The 15,311-nt window shown below is 42.5% G+C and overlaps 1 protein-coding gene and 1 long non-coding RNA gene across 3 annotated transcripts in view; both read left to right on the top strand.

The window, feature by feature from the left end:
• The window catches only part of sp3a (sp3a transcription factor), a 7,217-nt gene extending 6,804 nt beyond the window's left edge, over window positions 1-413 (top strand). For both annotated transcript variants that reach the window (XM_019857628.1, XM_019857627.1), the window contains one exon: window positions 1-413. This exon is cut by the window's left edge and continues 1,198 nt beyond it. The gene's annotated coding sequence lies outside the window, so the exon portion shown is untranslated.
• A 244-nt stretch (window positions 414-657) lies between these two features.
• The window catches only part of LOC109507894 (uncharacterized), a 29,692-nt gene continuing 15,038 nt past the window's right edge, over window positions 658-15,311 (top strand). The window contains exons 1-5 of the long non-coding RNA XR_002166557.1: window positions 658-784; window positions 2,171-2,257; window positions 3,562-4,671; window positions 4,757-4,879; window positions 12,769-12,864. This is a non-coding gene — a long non-coding RNA (uncharacterized LOC109507894). The remainder of the gene's footprint in view (window positions 785-2,170; window positions 2,258-3,561; window positions 4,672-4,756; window positions 4,880-12,768; window positions 12,865-15,311) is intronic.

Below are 15,311 nucleotides of genomic sequence, written 5' to 3'. Positions count from 1 at the left end.
CCCCCCCCTCCCCATTTGGTAATGACCCTTGTTTCTTTTACCGAATCATCTCCGATGTGCAATTCACAATCAGCCTAATTTAAGTAGAAATGTCATTCTAAAGGTGGTACATTGAATTTTGAACAGCACTGTCCTCTTATAATGAATCATCATTCATCCATGTCAACAAATCTCTGTATAGATTTTTTTTTTTTTATAAGAAATGTGTTGCATTCCCATGTTAAATGTTATTTCTGGCCCCAACATCTAAAGGAATATGTGAAATGAATTATTACTTTTTTTTTATAAATATATACATTGTCAACTTCAACTGACACAGTTCCTTGTGTACTAAGAATTGCAGTTTTTACTTGTTTAGAACTGTACAAAAATCTGTCTATAATGTCATTATAAACATTTCTGTTACACTTGAATTCCCCATGTATTTTATTCGTGCGTCCAAATTTGGAAGCAGTTCCCTTGTGCTGTACTTACCTTTTTGTTGCTGAGGTTTTCATTCTCAAACTCTGCAGCCTCCCCTGCGTCAGTATGGTCCAGCAGATGTCACTGCAGCCAAGGGAGGAAACGCTGAGGCCGGCTTGACCCCTTGACCTTCCCGGTGTGGCTTTCCAAAGACAGAATCAGAAATCGACTGAGGCCGAACGCGGGTGAGCTCCAGAATATTAGAAGCATAATCTGTTGGGGAAAGTGTCATAACTAAACACAACCTGCAGGAGTGAGTGGGTGTGAAGTACAGTACACTTGTGGATTGCCTTGGTCATCAGTACAGTATTTGAAATGTCACGTGAGTATTGTTTATTCCTTAATTCATGTTGTTTACATTATTGTATTTGTGGCTAGTGGTTTAGAGCAGCACTGCGTCATGATTTTTTTTTTCCCCCTCTATTATTTTGTCCGTCATGTAGCTCAACAAATACGAGTTTGTACGATGCAGTTCTGGGCCACACCAAATCAATCAGACGTGAGCATGATTTTCTTTGAGATGTCCGACTTGGTGTGAGCTTCGTTTTTAATTACATGAGGTGCAAAGCAAATTTTTAGGAGTGAAGGTTTTCCTCTTAGAGCCATTAGGACTGAATATCAAATGTATAATCACCCCTTCATCCTATTACAGAAATGACATTTGAAATAAGAAGTGATGTAAAATAGTAACAAGCAAAGAATATAAAATTATTCTATTTATTTAAACGAGGTATTTGGTGAGGGGAAAAAAAAAGAAATTGGGTTGGGGGGTTCCTGTCAAAAGGACAATAACAAATTCTTTTATCAAGGGAAATTAAGTAGCACTTATTTTTTTGGTAGGCCAAAAAAAAAAAAAAAGACATGGTGGACTGGATCTGGGGAAAGTGAATTCAACGTTGTGCCCTGTTCACTGTAATCTGTTTACTAACCGTTATCAAGGTACCCTACCAAAAGGAAAAAAAGTCACAAAGGTGTAGACTTAATAGTTTTGCCAGAGAAAAATGGAAAAAAGGCAGTATTTGAAGTAATTTTTTTACACCGGTTAAGTACGCAAGTGCAGTACAGCTAATTGTTTGTGCTATTTGCAATTTCTAGTCACTAGTCCACATCATTAACCAGCGTGCTGCAAAAAGATCTGGATTCGGACAGGTGACGCACTCAGTGGCCACCCATTGTTCTTCAGCGATGGGCTCATTGAAGGGAATAAATTTGGCTCAATGTTGTACATCTGATTAATAAATTGCCTTTAGCTTGGATGGCAACGGAACACTCTTACCAATGACATCTTAGTGCTTTTTCTTTCTGTTCAATATTGTATACTAAAAGGAGCACAAGTGATTTCAACATTTATGAATGACCACTAGATTTTAATGTGTATGAACATAATTAAAATAGTCGCTAAAAAGCTTTATGGAGTAAATCAGTATGCGAGTTTTTTTATTTTTTCAGAAAATAAAAAGCAAGTCAAATGGTGTCGTCTGTTAAAGAGGCCTCGTTCACCCCCCCCCCAACCCCCTTCCTTTCATTTGCATACTTTAATGAATCCAAGTCATTGTAATGCAATACCAAGTGCAGGAAGAACATAGAATGACAGTTTGAGTTAATGAAATGTGTTAACGGTATCATCATTTACTTGTATGTTAATTAGTCCAATTAATTTCCTTTGCTCTGTAATCTGAATATTGTAATAATCTTTGCTCCCCTGAAGGTAAGAAATCCACAGTGCACACACCTCTGGGACAATCTGCATGAAGCGGCGTGCCTTATCCGCTTGAACTGGACGCACATTTGACATGTGAGCTCCTTTGATCAATGCTTATGACTTTTGATACTCTTCGGTTTGGTATTATTAGGTTTGTTGTGCATGCCAGAAAGCACAACAGTGGATGGAGAGCTGCTCGACATCATTTGTATGCTGCAAGACTTGATCGTTATTTTTTTTTTCCCCTTCTTGGTTAAATGCTCTGATAGACCCTGCAAAGTGAATCCAGAGATTTGTTTCCAAAAATGTGTAGTGTACGTGTTTGAAGATAACTGCTGTCATTTCCTTGTTAAAATATTAGATTTCAACACTACTGTATGTCAATACACTTCTCCAGCTTGTTTAAAAGCAGATTACATTAAAAAAAAAGTCATACATTTCAGGAGGGACTGGAATTCATTTTAGGGGTGCTTGAGCACCCCACAAAATGGCCTGCAAACACCCATAATAATACGTCCGGATTTTGGGGGGCGTGGCTAAAACGGCACTGGATCAAGCACTTGGGCAAGTCCTCCCGCCGCCCTCGTTAGCAATTCTTAGTTCTTGGCTCAAGCATGTTAGCTTGGCAGCTAGCTGGAAAGCCCTGCAACGACGCGATGAGAAACTTTAATCGGATATTTTGACAGTTTAAGTATGTAGGGACGCGTAGGCATCGGACAGATGCCAGACATACGTCAGTCGGATGACTGATACTTAATTTACAGCTGACAGTTGAGTATTTGATATACTGTACACTACTTGGCAATTTTTTTTCAATCGTTCAAATTTACAAGACCTGTTTATTTTCACCTCATAGGAACAGTAATGATGGAAAATGGAAAGAAAAGCTTTTTTTCCCCTTTCATATCCATGGGGTGATTCTGTTAAGATATTTTTCGCCAAATTGGAACTGCACAGACAATGAACGCGAGCAACCACAGCAATAATACAGAATTAAATATTACGCTTTATAACCTTGCCTGTGCACTGTTGGTTCAAATGACATATTGCATTCTACTGTCCCTCACATACAAAACACTTGGAAGGATGAAGGCGGCCTCGTCTCCATTTTTGGTCCAGTTTTTGTGCTTTTCGCCCATTCGTGGCAAGATAGGCCTGCAATTTTGCCAAATGACTATTATTTTCCTTTCTCAAGGAACAAGTACAGCGCAATGGATTGTTGGTGTCACACAGCTGCAGTCATGTACTACCTCTGTTTTGAGTGTAAAGCGCCTCTTTAGATTTAGAGGACTACAGAATCTTTGCATGTAGACTGCATAAATCCGCTTAAGTGGCATACTGCTGAATATTTAGTTTAAGAGTGTTTATTTTTGTTTTGTTTTGTTTTTTATGGCCAGGATTGAAGGGTGTCCTTTTTTGGTGCCGCATTCCCCGTCACACGCTTGCCCTTGATCAACTACACGTGGCAGACAATGGCACTGATCATTTTCCCCCGGCGAGGAAACCCAGCATGGATCAACTCAATAACCTGATATTCTCCGTCCACTCAATCTGGACAATTTAGCGGCAGGTCAGCACCTTTCTCTCTTTTTTTTTTTTTTTCTCTCACAGACAATTTGGTGACCTCCCCCCTGAGCACTGGCAGGTCCAAAGGAGACAAACACAATTGTAGCACGAGCAAAAGTGCTTGTGATGTGAACATGTGTGGATCTCAATTTCTCAAGGTGATACCTGGTGTGGGACACAGAGCGGTGGTGGTGGCGGTGCGAGGGGCTGGGGGGTGCTATTATGCAAACTCGATATCCAGCATGCTTGCAAATGACATTTTTTATGTATTTTCCACCGTACAGTTACCGTCGCACATGCATGTTTGAATTGCTGTGCTTACAAATCATTTTGCATCATCCTGTTACGTTGCGAGGTGCCATTCAGCTTCACATTAAGCACTCGTTCCCCCCGGGGGATTACGGCCTGTGCTTCTCCTTTTTTTAGGGATGGAATTCAAATCGGATTAATCTTCATTGTGGAATTTCTGCCCTGCTGTTTCACATTTACTGTTAGCCGCATCCAGCTGTGAAAAGTGAATCGACAACAATATCCTGCATGATGATGTCCATTGTGTCCGTCTATTTCTTACTGACGAGACAATTGTCTGAGATTATGGACGGACGCTGTCGTGTAGTTACCTTCGCTATGCAGACTAACTCTCCTTCATTGCTCACCTCAAGGTCAAACCCGACAGCTGCGCTTCAACTCCCTCCAATTGAAGCAGAACTGAGCAGTGCGCTCTCGGTCTTGTCTTGCGGTGACAAGAGCAGGCCGTTAGTGTTATTCAGCCTATTGGAAGACAATTTCAGATATGACAGGAGACCTTTTTGTGTCTGGAAATGTACATTAAATGGTGTCAACAACATCCTCCGAGGTCACAACAGAGTCCCCCCACGGAGTGTGCGAGCCGGCGAGAATCCGCACCGGCGCTTGACGGCTCCGTGGCAGCTTTGACACAGGTAATATGCACGCAGGGTGACAGTGGCACTGATGTGCCGCAGAGACAATAATGTACATATCATTTTCCTCCCTGACTGATTGAAGACTGTAATCTGCGCTGGACTTTGGCTCTGATTACACGTGTCTCAGGGAGCAAAACAAGGACTGCCAGCACTGGGCCCTTGCCGGGCTTTTCAGCTTTCAAGAGGACTCGAGTCCGCCTCGAAGGTGAGCTCAATTTTGTTCCCATTTACACCATGGTCAGATGGAACGCATCTGGCAGGTCATCAAACATCGGCTGTCTCCGAGATGACTCTGGAACGGTGATGCGAACAGCACACAAGGTCAACTCGGTGGCATTTTTTTTTTTGCACAGTTCTTGGTTTAGAGAAAGTTGTACTTTCAACTGTAGAGGGAGCTCGGGAGTGGGAAGCCCCCATTTTGTCCGTGCTGCTACTTACAGACAGTATTGTAAAATGTACATGCAAAAAAAAAAAAAAATTTCCCTCATATTTTCTATGAAGGGCGGCCCGGTGGTCCAGTGGTTACCGTGTCGACCTCACAGCGCAGAGGTCGTGGGTTCAATCCCGGCTCCGGCCTTCCTGTGTGGAGTTTGCATGTTCTCCCCAGGCCTGCGTGGGTTTTCTCCGGGTACTCCGGTTTCCTCCCACATTCCAAAAACATGCATGGCAGGTTGATTGAACACTCTAAATTGTCCCTTTGTGTGAGTGTGAGTTCGGATGGTTGTTCGTCAATTTGTGCCCCGCGATTGGCTGGCAATCAGTTCAGGGTGTCCCCCCGCCTACTGCCCGAAGACAGCAGTAGTCATCGTTCAGCTCTGTACTGAAAATGGATCTGACCAATCAAGTGTAACTCGAACATCAGGAGAGCGCAGACCTCTGCCAAGGCCAAACTTTCCAAGGTGCAATTAATTAGCTGGCAGGCTACGCTACATCCTGGTTTTAGAGCACAGGCATCGAACTCCGAGCGTCAAGGGCTGTTCTAGATGTTTGCCTTCTCCAACACACCTGATTCACATGATCAGAATGCTTGTCAGGCTCCTGCAGAGCTTATTGATGAGCGGATCAGTTGAATCAGCTGTGTTGGAAGAGGGGAAAACGATGTGCAGGATTGCGGCCCTTGAGGACCGGAGTTTGACACGCTACTAAAAATGTTCATATTTTCATATCGTCCTCAATTCCTCCGAGAATAGTGCGTAAATGTTCCTGACATTGCTCACAATGAGAAACTGTACTGTGGATGTTACACGTCCCTCAATTTGTTTTTGCAGTAAGACAATCAACAATTGCAGAGAAAGACAAGTAGCAAATGCCAGGACCTACCAGCCCACGTTGTTGTTCATGCACACATTTGTGCACATTGAGCCATTTTCATCCCACTCAGAAAAGGTAATCTCGCCAAGCAGAATTAACCTTTGCAATGCGTCTTCATGTAAAAATGGGAGCGAGTTCTCTGTTGACAGTAGGTCAGTGCTCTACAGAAGCTAGCTCGCACGTTACAAGGTTGCTCTCGGGGGAGCCGTAATGGGTTCTGGGCAATTGAACAGCCTGCCATGCTTTAGTGCACCTGGACTGAGTTAGAGCCGTCATCATTACCACTTCCTCTAACGCTCACCCCATCGGAAAGGCAGACACTTAAACTCACTCACAGCCTTTGGCTCGCTACCGGCGGACATTTTCACCTCATGTTGTGCGTCCGCAGTCGGTCAGCACTCGAAGCAGCGGATGCGATGAATGGAGTCTGTCCTGTTTTCACCTTTGTTTGGTCAGCCATTTGTTAATTATTCTCTACTTCTCGGTGAACAAGCGGGCGGTGTCTTTGTGACTGAAAGGACTAGAAAAGGGCTGAGCGATTTGAAAAAGTTTTTGAATCGATGATATTTTTTTCCAAGTGTCTCTTCACATTTTCAGCGCTTTAGTTTGGTCAAAAAAAATTGTAAAAATCTCCACCCACGTGTGTGTGAACTGACCAGTAGTTGAAATTTATGAATGGAAAAAAATTCCTACAGACTGACCAAAACGAAGCAGTTTTTTTTCTCATCAAATTGGAGCCTATGCACTTTAAAAAGGTATTTCCCGACACTGCGACGTCAATTTGAATGTGATTAATTATTCAACCCAAATTGCTACCATTGTGACTCAAACAGTTGAAATAAATTGATGTCTCTGGCCATCCTCACCCAAAATTACTCTTGGACATAATCCTGCTACCTAATCCGTCCAATTTGACTGTTGACTGCCAACATGACTCCTCCGTGACTCCCAAAAGACTTCTGCATGTTGCTGGTTTTCACCCACCTCCTTCCCAAGAGGACTTGGTTGACACCAAGTGCCTACAAGACATAAAGACGTCATAACAGTAATTTAATCCCTCTTTATATAATCGTTGCTCCGCTCATTATCGGACTTAGAAGCGTTTCTGCCATCGTCTGCCTCTTGACGGACTCATCCGAGCACAAGCACTCGAGTGGAGGCAACCATCAAGGCCTCATCATAGCGAGCCTGGCAGCCTCCTCCCTCTGACAAGCAGATGTTTCCCGCTTCCTCCTCCCACACATTTCTTCTTATATCAGCATCCGAGACGAACGCCTTTTGAAAAAAAGGAAGGAGAGAAAAAGTTTACATTGTGCCAGAAAAAGGAAATGGAAATTACGGGCAGTGTCAGATAATTGAGCTTGTCGCCAGAGACACGCTAATAACAGACAGATGCGCACGACTTGTCAGTCCGTCCCCGCGGTGACAGACTCTCTTGTGTTGATGAGCTGTTTTAGAGGGCAAATTGTTCCACGCAAGCGCCGTCCTTGTTACGAGCTGGCAAGGCGCTCGCTTGTGTACCCCGATTCTGCTTGAAGTGACAGAATCCAATTGACCGGCACATATTCATGCACTTTATTTTTCATTATTCCCAAGCAACAATGCAGATAATTACCGCACCAAGTAAAACCGAAAATAGAATTTCATTGTGTCGCACCGAAACAATGGCGGAGCTGTCTCAGCAACACGTCTGCTGACATCGTAACGACCGGGAGGCCTCGTTTGTGTAAGACAAGCTGCAATCTGGCTTCAAAGCGCAGAGATGTATTTATTTTTTAAATTTTATTTTAACTTGTGTTGCATACATGTGTAGATCAGCCGTTGTTTTTGCTCACGGATGGATTTGGATTTTATTTTATGCCATTCTTTTATTGCACTAAAACTCATCTGAGTAACTGGAATGGAAATTTTAATTTATTTTATTTATTTTTTTGTGAGCAAAGAATTAACAAATATGTGCAATATAGCCAAATGACATTCTTGCTAATAGCATGTTGACATTAAGCACATTACAGCGATTGTACCCCCACCCCCATTAAAATGCGCAAATAACAAAGCAAAATAATTTTTACGATCAAATATACAGAAAAATAAATGAATGAACTTACTTTTGGCGCTTCCAATTGTGAATGATGCAACTTCCTGTGCGCCGCCTGAATTTTTTTCAGAGTGAGGGTAACGTATTACGCTAACAGGATTGAGTGAAAACCCAGGCACATAACTAAAGTGACAAACGTAAACTCAAAGTACGCATCTGACACAATTGAAAACAATACAACCATTTTAAAGGATTTAAATGATTATTTGTCTGTGGCAAGGCGCTCGCTTGTGTACCCCGATTCTGCTTGAAGTGACAGAATCCAATTGACCGGCACATATTCATGCACTTTATTTTTCATTATTCCCAAGCAACAATGCAGATAATTACCGCACCAAGTAAAACCGAAAATAGAATTTCATTGTGTCGCACCGAAACAATGGCGGAGCTGTCTCAGCAACACGTCTGCTGACATCGTAACGACCGGGAGGCCTCGTTTGTGTAAGACAAGCTGCAATCTGGCTTCAAAGCGCAGAGATGTATTTATTTTTTAAATTTTATTTTAACTTGTGTTGCATACATGTGTAGATCAGCCGTTGTTTTTGCTCACGGATGGATTTGGATTTTATTTTATGCCATTCTTTTATTGCACTAAAACTCATCTGAGTAACTGGAATGGAAATTTTAATTTATTTTATTTATTTTTTTGTGAGCAAAGAATTAACAAATATGTGCAATATAGCCAAATGACATTCTTGCTAATAGCATGTTGACATTAAGCACATTACAGCGATTGTACCCCCACCCCCATTAAAATGCGCAAATAACAAAGCAAAATAATTTTTACGATCAAATATACAGAAAAATAAATGAATGAACTTACTTTTGGCGCTTCCAATTGTGAATGATGCAACTTCCTGTGCGCCGCCTGAATTTTTTTCAGAGTGAGGGTAACGTATTACGCTAACAGGATTGAGTGAAAACCCAGGCACATAACTAAAGTGACAAACGTAAACTCAAAGTACGCATCTGACACAATTGAAAACAATACAACCATTTTAAAGGATTTAAATGATTATTTGTCTGTCAATGTGTTCACGGTTAAAAAAAAAAAAATGTCAACCTATTTCTTGGACATCAATATTTTCATATAAATGTCCACTTGTTGTTTTGAATCGATCATGTGATCAAATTAAACTCTGCAAGGAGTTCACATGACGAGTATCGACGCAGAGAGCACATTCGCTCTCTCCTCATCGTCACGTGCGCCGTGCAAGCGTCCCCGGCGTCAGCTGGCTTCACGTCGGCTCATTAACAGGAGGCCACCGTTCGCCGGAGCCACATCACAACTTTGCCGCACCGATTGTGTATTTGCCCCGTTCTAACTTGGCGCACCGTTTGCGTGCTGTTTTCACTCATGTGAAGGGTCGCCCTTGCGCCGCTGCCCGACATGTCAGGCGTTATCTGGGGTGGGGGCGGGGGGGGGGGTGTGTGTCCAGAGGTGAGGTCTGAGCTTTGTGCTTGGAGCAGGCCACCTCGCAGCCTTTGTGCCCCCGTAACAAGCTGAGCTCAGGCTCCAGCGAAGCGAGAAATTGTAAACTCTCCGGAGAGGCCCAGCGAGGAGATAAGGGCTCAGTGTTGGCTGGCAATGTGCATGTGGATGAATCTGATAGAGGCCAGTCCCACGCCAGAATGGGAGTGATGATACCTCCCCTTCTATGGTGACTTATGTTTAATCCCCTTTGCCTGTGTATTCACTTGCAAATACTCCTGTCACCATTAATATGTATTAACAGCCTTCATGCTCAGCTCAATACAGATTTACCCGAGTCTATTTTTCCCCTCTTGTGCTCGCCGACATCTCGGCGCAGGCGGCCGTCTTTTGACGAACAAGAATGGAGCAGAACGCGCCACCGGCGTTCAGGCTGCGAAATCTTGGTTGCCGAGCTTCGTCGTGTCGTCGCGTGACCGACGTTTCGAAGCCACGGACGCGCTTTCGCGCAAAGCGTTGTTTGATTCGCGGTCGTCACTTTCAAAGGCATCGGTTTGGCGATTTGTTTTGTCAACGCTCGGCGGGTAGGAAGTGTGATGAAGCAAGCAAATATGTTTTGGATGACGGCTTAGGCCGACGACTGCACTACAATAGTGAATTAATTTCCTATTATCGTATTTTTTTATCTATCTATGCCCAGTGAGCGTAACTATAAGTAGCCACTTTTTGCTGCTTAACTGGAATTTTTTTTTCTTCCCTTGTGTATTTCTTAGTCATTCTGCAGTGTAATATCACATCCTTTGTGCTGACACGCTGCTGTTTGTCGCTGTGATTTGTCAACAAACTCATTGCGACTCGTTTATTCATATCACTGATGAGATTAAATGATGTCATCTAACAAGATAAAGAATGCTGGATGGGATTTGTGTGAGACTGCTCTTGTCGGAGGCTTAATCCAGACAAAGCCCTGAGAGGCTCATTAGAGCCCGGCGAGGCCTTAAGCCGACTCGGTTTGCATTAAAGGGAGGCCAAGAGTAGCCTGTCAGCTCGCTGGCACAACCCAAATCAAGCTGTCAATTACCAGACGTGTTTATGGAAATTACATGTTTGTTAACACGCTGGAAAAAATGTGCTCTCGCCTCGGGCGGAATGCGTTTGGAGAAACAATTTTGCTCGGCAATCACCTTTCAGACGGATGAAGGTGATCCTCATCGGATCGTAGGCACAAGGGGAATTGTAACGCTCCCATTGCTAATGCGCACGCCCACCACAAAGAAGCACAACTGGTAATCAAAGTTGAAGTCCGCGCATGATAATATGCTTTTGTTTATTAAGATGGGTCCCTCTGTCTTGGCAGTTGTTCAGCCCCTTTTGTCCTCCTCGGCGATATACAGTAGCATCGTGGGTTTAACTAACCGAGCACTGGAGAAAGGCTGGATGGCAAGATTTGTAAAGATGAAGGTAGCCGGTAACTAGAACACACTATCATGGAGTTTCCTCACGCACACACACACAAAAAAAGAAGAAGGTTTGCTCGTCGGGAAATATAGGAGGAACAAAGATGTGTGTAACTTTTTTTTTTTTTATCTATCCGCCCATTTTGCAAACAGCTTTTCCTCACTCGGGCCACAGGCATGTTAGAAGCCTATCCCGGCTGTTTCCGGGCGATAGGCGGGGTACACCCCGAACTGGTCGCCAGCCAATTGTAACTTTTTTTCGGCTTAGCTATATGTTATATGTCTTGTGGCGTGTATTCAACACGGAATTAAAATATTACAGTACTTTAAGTACAGTACCTGTAAATAGCTACATCTTTTTTTTTCCCTGACTTGTTTTACCGTGTGGGGTTTGCAGCCAGGGGGAGGTCCCAAGGAACAGGTTTTAGTGTTCATAACTAATTTAAAAAAAATTTTAAAAAAATAAGGAAGAAGAAGAATCACAGCATTTTCTGAAAAAAAAAATGCAAGTCGACTATTAGATCCTACGCTTGTTGCCTATTGATGAGATGTGGCAATTAATTGTTTTGTAGTGAATGGGGAGCTAGTCACCAAAATAAAAGATGTCATTCCAGACAAAATAGTTTCATCATGTACCACTAATGTTCAACAGCGGATGTGAGATTTGACAAGAATTATTGTACAGCCGTGATTCCGAATAAGAATTCCTACAATGGCTTTTTCATGCGTTTTCATATTTAACTTGGCAACCCCCCCCCCACCCTCCTCCCCAATTCCAAAATTCCGTCCGCGCCCTACTTTGAAATCATTAACATCTAATCAAAGTATGCACTATAAATCGATTAATTTCTGCACATTTCATTGCATGTTTGTGTCAGCTAGCTCCCTGTTGATTTATTTTTAAAAAAAATTCCCCCATTGTATAAAAGTGGTGATTGTAGCCTTCCCCACGCTCAAGAAATTGAGCCGATTGACATGCACATTTCGCATGTCTGGCTGAGCTCATCTTAGACAAGGTAATTTTGTCAGAGCAATTACCACTGTAATGTATTCCAAAGTCAGGTCATTTGCTGCTGCTTAGGTGAGCCTCTGACAGCATGTTTTGATTCTCAGGCAATTGTTCTCCTCACTCGGAGATCACGTCTACGTCCACGCTTCTCCCGACGTAACAATCCACCACAGTGCCTTTATTTCACATTCACATCTAATTAACTCACTTGGACCTGCAGCTATATTCCGGACGTGGTGGGCAGTAAGTAAAAATGGCTATGGGGGGACTCGGTGGGTGTTTACAGTGAAGGCGAGTCCAACTGTAAGATGCTGGCCCACTCGCAGTGGGACCCACATTACCTGGCGGAGGAATGTCACCGGGCAATGAAACTGTCATCGCACATTTACTGCCACTGTGACGGGCCCAACGTTGGGCTGACGAGTCTCTTAGTGAAATTTGAAGTGCTTGTTCATGGCGCTGGTTAACTCTGTTTTTTTTTTTTTTTTTTTTTTAAAGCAACATAAAGAGGAACAGGATGTTTCCGCAGGGGAAATCCAAACGTGGTGTTTCTTTATCTATTACTTGTGTTGAGATTGTAATTGCGTTGCCCTCATCTGCCGTAAGGTCTCTTCGGCAAAACATTTAGAAGTGACACTCATGCAATTATGCTTGAGCTGACTTTTCAGCCAAGGATGACTTTGTGACTGATGTTTGTCTTCCTGTGTTTATTTGTCTTTTGTACAAGCAATGTTCCTTATTTAATTTATTATTAGCAGTTACATGGAATATCATTTGTGTTCCTCAGGGATCCAACATGGGGCCACTGCAGTTTGGTTTTTCCAATCAGCCATGCGTTCCTGCCCTATGGTTATGCTCATTCCCACTGTGACATATCACAAAGGTGAGTTTTATCTTTCTTCCCTTCTTCCCAGCACAAATTGAACTTTTCATTGACACTATAAATTCAGAATACAGGTCAGTTTTTTGTTTGCAAATGAAAACATCTTCTCTTTTTCCATACCTGGATAAGTAAAGGTTGAAATATTTAAATAATTTGGGGATGCAACAATTAATTTAAAGCTCATCGTTTATCTAACTAACTGATCACTATTTTGATAACCGATTCATTGTTTTTGTGACCTTGTTTACTTCAAACCTATCCAAATCCTTGGAATTCCAGCCGCTCATTGGAAGTGATGCCCTGTTTTATTTATTTGTATTTTTTAGGATGTAGATTAAAAAAAGAAGTGAAAGATTAAAATAATAATTTCAAGAAAACAAATTAATCAATCCGGTCGACTTTGACAGTCTCTGAAGCAAATTTGCTTTTGCAACATTTTGTAATCCAAGTTCAACTGCTTTAAAACCTCCTTAGAAATGGTCAAATGTAGGAACGAAAAAGAAGAGTGAGAATAAAAAGCCACACGTTTCCGATGAGCACACCAGCAAAACGGCATCTGGAAAGATTCCAGCTGCACGACGGCAGGCTGCCAACCTGCGTCTGCTACCAGATTGGGTTTAACACGCCAGATTGATTGTAATTGTCTGATCAATCCAATGTTTGTGAGCGCTAATGCCCTTTATTATGGTTTGTTTTTCTTTCTTGCTCTTTCCTCGGCTGATTCTTCTTCCCTGGGGAGGGTCCGTGTCGCCAGTTGTGTTGCATCACTTCTTTCCAAAATTGGAGTCGACATGTAAAAGCGAGTCATTTGCAGCCCCCCCCCCCCCTCGTTCAATGTAAACATAAACATTCCCCCAAGATCTCAGACTGCTACTCCAATTAAAAAGTGGCACCAAAAAAAGACTTAAATGGACACACTTTTTTTTTTTGTAAAAGCAGCATTCCACGTTTCACAAAACAGCAGGAGAACTTTTGTGGAAACGTTTTTTTTTTGTTGTTTTTTTTATGTAGAAGTTTTTTCATGTCTACTCACAGCAAAATGAGGCACCCCACCCCCCTTCCGAGATGTATAAAGTGCTGTGTGGATGGCAAGGTAGCCCAATCATAAAGAACTAATTTGCCGGTATTGTTGGACGAGGGTTCCTTGCAGTTCGGTCAGAGTACAATGCAATCCAAGAACAATTATGCCATTTAGTGAGAACAGTATGGGGCTGGTGAGAAGTGTACATTTTCGCAGGTAAAAGCAAGTATGTGACTCTCCAACCTGATTGAAATTGTTCTGAGCTAAGTGTTGATGCCGGGTTTTCACTTTGGGGCCTTTGATTTGTTTTAAGTGCCTTGATTTTTTTTTTTTTCCCTCATATTTTTAACCAAAGTAGTTTGACTGTTGAAAATCGTCATTATCACTCACGGGAAGGATTTTTATTCCCATTCTTAATCTGTAATCGCCCCAAAAATGCCATCTGAAAGATCGTACACTGAATAATTTTGAGAAATAATCGAATTAAAAATTTTCCCCCCACTCTCATCATTGCGATTGTGATTCTAGATGCATTTCTCTTTTTTTTTTCAAGATCCTCTTGCCATGTATTTTTTTTTAAACATCAAGCAATAAATTAAACTGTTTTACTGTAACGAAGTTCAGATTTATTATGCAGAAATATATATATATATATATAAAGATAAATTAAGGCAACCAACCGACCAAGAGAAAGCTTTTTTCTTTTTTTCCCCCAAAATCGCATCCTCTGTAAATCATGATGTCAATTTGAATGTGATAAATTGTCCAGCCGTAACTGGTGTTTTTAGAGTGCAGTAAAGTTCATCGTCGAAACTTACCCGAGTCCTCCTGCGAGGCTTGACTTTTAAAAGTTGACTTCTGCTGATATTTGTTCTCATCAGTAAATTAACAACCTTGCTTCCGCCATTCAGGCCACCTCGCTGGAGCTTAAGATCGGTCTAACTGCCGGAATTTACAACTCCTCTATTTTTCACACGACAGAATCAATACCGGGACTGAAGAAGGGGGATAAAAATTTATGGTATCTTGCAATTTAATGGTTGAAAAGATGCAATTTGAAAGATCATAAATTGTGAAGGCGCTTACGCTTCATTGCTCTTGATTCAGTGCTTGCTGTTCGAACTTGATTTGCGAGTGTCTGCAAAGTGTGATTAACGAGGCGATCAATGTGCAGTGCAGCACACCATGGCCCTCCTAATGCTCTTCATTAGAATAAATAAAATAAATTGACTGCAGCTCTATGAAAACTCCGTAATGGTTAAAAATCAAAGAGTGTCGTCCCCTGCAGCCACGATTTTAGCTCCTCTCGGCCTGCGTCCGCCTTGATCCCATTATCCTGCCGGCCCCGTTCGCTGGGGCCAGCGGGGACCCCGAAGGAGGCATAGCGAAAGGAAGCGCAGCGTCGGTAGGAGCGGGAGGGGAACGG

Source organism: Hippocampus comes, unplaced genomic scaffold, assembly GCF_001891065.2.
Source record: "Hippocampus comes isolate QL1 unplaced genomic scaffold, H_comes_QL1_v1.1 scaffold359, whole genome shotgun sequence".
Lineage (NCBI taxonomy): Eukaryota > Metazoa > Chordata > Actinopteri > Syngnathiformes > Syngnathidae > Hippocampus > Hippocampus comes.
The sequence above is the reverse complement of the archived record's forward strand: the minus strand, read 5'-3'. Positions and strand labels throughout refer to the sequence as shown.